Source organism: Mustela lutreola, chromosome 2 (genome assembly GCF_030435805.1).
Source record: "Mustela lutreola isolate mMusLut2 chromosome 2, mMusLut2.pri, whole genome shotgun sequence".
In the NCBI taxonomy this organism is placed as follows: Eukaryota; Metazoa; Chordata; class Mammalia; order Carnivora; family Mustelidae; genus Mustela; species Mustela lutreola.
Genome location: NC_081291.1, coordinates 206,782,730 through 206,787,287, shown reverse-complemented (window position 1 = coordinate 206,787,287; position 4,558 = coordinate 206,782,730). Strand labels below are relative to the sequence as shown.

Here is a 4,558-nt window from a genome sequence, read left to right as displayed (position 1 = left end):
ACCCAGTTGTACATTTAAAAAATGATACTGATGACCAAAGAAACTTGGTGTGTGAGTCAGAACTTGGAAGGAAGGCGTGGGTTACTTAAAAACTGGCTTTAGGGCTTATGCACCTTTTTTTCCATTTACACATTAGTTTAATGTTTCCCACCTGAGTAGAGGCCTATCCTGTAAACCAAGGCATCTGAATTAACAGAGGATCGTGTTAAAAATGTAGATGGTCTTTTTCATGTGTTCCATTTCTTCAAAAAAGTTGGTATTTTGATATTTTATAGGGATTGCATTAAATGTGTAGATTGCTGTAGGTAGCATAGACACATTCATAATATTTGTTCTTGGTTTGTTTTTTTTTAAAGATTTTATTTATATATTTGACAGAGAGAGATCACAAGTAGGCAGAGAGGCAGGCAGAGAGAGAGAGAGGAGGAAGCAGGCTCCCTGCTGATTAGAGAGCCCGATGCAGGACTGGATCCCAGGACCCTGAGATCATGACCTGAGCTGAAGGCAGTGGCTTAACCCACTGAGCCACCCAGGCGCCCGATATTTGTTCTTCTAATCCATGAGCGTGGAACGTTTTTCCGTTTCTTTGTGTCTTCCTCAATTTCTTTCTTGAGTATTCTAGTTTTCTGAGTACAGATTCTTGACTCTTTTTAGATTTATTCCTGGGTATCTTATGGTTTGGGGTGCAATTGTAAATGGGATAGACTTCTTAATTTCTCTTTCTTCTGTCTTGTTGTTGGTGTATAGAAATGCAACTGATTTCTGTACATTGATTTTATATCCTGAGAAGGAGAGAAACCATACGAGACTTAATCTCAGGAAACAAACTGAGGGTTGGCGAGGAGTGGGGAGGACGTGGGAGGAATGAAATGGCTGGGTGACGGACATTAGGAAGGGTATGTGCTCTGGTGAGAAAAAAAAAATAAGATAAATGCAGATGCTGATGGAGTAGGTCTGCGGTGGGGCTGAGAGTCTGCATTTCTAACCAACTACCGGGTGATGGTATTGCTGCTGATCTGTGATCCACCCTCCATTAACTTGGCAATATTCTAAAGTTTTTTTTTAATGTATTTCTGCTACCAAAATAACAATGAGCTCATCCTACTTTTTCTTACCGTATGAAATCTGAATACTAGAATAAGGCCATCAATTCTCAGTGGGTGCAATATTGCCCCCAAAGGGGAGGAGATTGTTTTGTTGGAAATAAAAAAGCTGAAACAGATATATGGTAGAGTTGGCCCTTGAACAACAGGGCCAACCCCTGGCATAGTAGAGAGAGCTAGTGCCTTCTGCTAGGTCAGGGAGGCCAGCAAAGGCAACTGCTGTCATCTCCATGTGAAATAAAATGAGAAATCACCCAAATCTGGGCCCGAACCTGTTCCGCAAGGGTCACAATGTGAAGGCTTCTCCCAGTAACAAAAACTGACCTCCTTAAGTGTACCTATTAATGAGCTGAATGCCGGTGCTTTCATCATCCCCAAGTGCTACAAGGTATTATAATTACTCCAATTTTTCATGATTAATTAGAAGCATGAGGTGCAAATAAGCTAATACAAGTCAAGGGCTAAGCAGCAGAGAGCAGGGATTTGAACAAAGAGAGCTTTCCCCTGGAGCTGGCCTCTCTCATTGGCAGTTCATGCTGGTTGTATCCAACTAATTTGGGAGTGGTTTTAGGTGGTCAAGACCCACCTGGCTTCCTCTCTAGGGCATGTCAAGGTTGACAGGAAGAGGTAGGCTATAGCCATGACCAAGGGACTAGGAATAAGGTATCTTGTCAAAAGTCCAGCCTGTAGGGTGCCTGGGTGGCTCAGTGGGTTAAAACCTCTGCCTTCGGCTCGGGTCATGATCCCAGGGTCCTGGGATCGAGCCCCTCATCGGGCTCTCTGCTCTGAGGGGAGCCTGCTTCCTCCTCTCTCTCTCTCTCTCTGCCTCTGCCTACTTGTGATTTCTCTCTGTCGAATAAATAAAATCTTAAAAAAAAAAAAGTCCAGCCCGACTAATCGGGAATTTTTTAAAAACAGTTTTAATAAGGGGATATTAGTCAAATACTATACAATTCACCCATTCAAAGCATGAATTCAGTGTTGTTTAGTATATTTATGGGTATGTGAAACCATCATCGTATCTTAAAAAAAAAAAGAAAAGAAGATTTATTTATTTATTTTAGAGAGAATGAGCAAATGAGGGGACAGGCAGAGGGAGAAAGGGAATCCCAACTGGATTCCAAGGCATGGAACTCCATCCTAGAACCTTGAGATCATGACCTGAGCCAAAATCAAGATTTGGCAACTCAACCAACTGAGCCACCCAAGTGCTTCAACCATCACCACATCTAATTTTCGAACATTTTAGTGTCTCCTAAAAGATAGCTCATACCCGTTAGCATTCACCCCCAACTCTCAACCCCCCTACCCCCAGCCCTAATCAACCACTAACCTACCTTCCGTCTCTATAATAGTTTCCTATTCTAAACACTTAATATAAATTGAACCATATCTATGCGATCTTTCGTGATGGGTTTCTTTCATTTAGCATAATGTTTTCTGGACTTACCTCTGTTGTAGCATGTATCAGTGCTTGGTTCCTTTTCACTGGTGAGTAATATTCGTTGATTTGATTCACTACATTTTATTTTTCATCCATTAGTTGATGGACATTTGGGTTGTTTCTACCTTTTGGCTATTATGACTCATGCTCCTATGAATATTCAGGTACCACTTTTGGTGTGGTTGTATGTTTTCATTTCTCTTGGTGTATGCCTGAGAGTTGAATTGCTAGGTTGCATGATAACTATATGCTCAACATTTTGAGGAACTGCCAGTCAGTTTTCCAAAGCAGCGTACCACTTGACATCTCCACCAGCAGTGTGTGGGTTATGGTGTGTCCACATCCTCCTCAGAGCTTGTCAACAACTGCCTATTTAGTTAAAGCCATCTTAATGGGTGTGAAGTAATATCTCATTGGGTTTAGATGTACATTTCCCTAATGGTTAATGATGTTGAGCATCTTCTTGGTTTTCATGCCTGCTGGTTATTTTGTTTATCTTCTTTGATAAATGACTATTCAAATACTTTGCCCATTTTTAATTTAGATTAGTTGCCCTGTTTTTGTTATTGGGTTGTGTTTTTTATATATTCTGGATATAAATTTCTTGTCAGATATGTGATTTACAAAATTTTTTCCCCTTCTGTGGGAATCTGTTCACTTTCTTGATGATTTGTGCACAAAGTATGATGTACTGCATTCTTTTTTTCTTCTGCCTTTTTTTTTTTTTTTTTAATCTAAGAAACCACTGCTTACCTAAAGGTCAAAATTATTTACTCTTATGTTTTCTCCTATGAGTTTTCTAGTTTTAGCTCTTTCATTTAGGTTTATAATTTATTTTGAATGAACTTTTTGTATATGCTGTGGTATAGTCATGTAACTTTTGTGTATGTTGTCTGGTATGGGAGATATATCCTGGTAAATAAATTCCATTCTTTGTGTGTGGATATCTGGTTGTCCCAGCACCATTTATCAAAAACATTATCCTCTCCCTATTATGTCTTGGTACATTTGTCAAAACTCAATAAGGATTTATTTTTGGACTCTAAACTTTTCCACCATTCTGTATGTCCATCTGTAAGCCAGTGCCACATTATCTTAATTACTGTAGCTTTGTAGTAAGTTTTGAAATGAGGAAGCATGAATCTTCTAACTTTGTTGTTCTTTTGCAAGATTGTTTTGTTATTCTGGGTTCTTTGCAATTCTGTATGAATTTTATAATGAGTTGTCAATTTCTTCAAAAGCCACTGGGATTTTGATAGGGATTATACTGCATCTACAATCTTGACAATATTAAGTCTTTTGATCCATGAACATAGGATATCTTCCCATTTTTTAAGGTCGTTAATTACTTTCAGTGGTGTTTTATAGTTTTCAGTGTACAAGTCTTACACTTCTTTTACTAATCTTATACCTAAGTGATTTATTCTTTTTGATGCTATTGTAAATGGAATTGTTTTCTTAATTTTATTTTCAGAGCTAGTCTATAGGAATAGGGATTGATTTTTTATATTGATCTTGTATCCTGCAACCTTCCTGTACTCTTTTATTACTTTTACTACTTTTTAAGTGGATTCCTTAGGGTATTCTATGTACAATATCATGTTACCTGCAAATATATTTTTGCCGCTTCTTTTATAATCAGAAACTTTTCTTCCTTCCTTCCTTCTTTCTTTTTTCTTTTTCTTTTTTTAAATGTTTCATGAAGTTGTGTGTCATCTTTGTGCGGGGGCCATGCTAATCCTCTCTGTGTTGTTCAAATTTTAGTATATGTGCTGCTCAAGTGAGCACTTTTTACTTCTTTTTCTTGCCTAATTGTCCATCTCCAGTAAGATGTTAAATAGAAGTCAAAGAGTGAACATGCTTTTCTTTCTTATTCTTGATTTAAGAGAAAGTATTCAGTCTTTCACCATCATGTATGATATTAGATGTGGATGATTGAGAAAGTTCCCTTCTATTCCTGGTTTGTTGAGTGTTTTGATCAAGAAAGGATGTTGGATTTTACCAAATGCCT

General features: G+C 38.1%; 1 non-coding gene across 1 annotated transcript; it reads right to left on the bottom strand.

Moving 5' to 3' along the window:
* Positions 1 to 4,228: 4,228 nt before the first annotated feature.
* On the bottom strand, positions 4,229 to 4,335 carry LOC131826161 (U6 spliceosomal RNA). Its single transcript, XR_009351456.1, has one exon. It is a non-coding gene; the product is annotated as a U6 spliceosomal RNA (small nuclear RNA).
* Between the last annotated feature and the right edge of the window lie 223 nt (positions 4,336 to 4,558).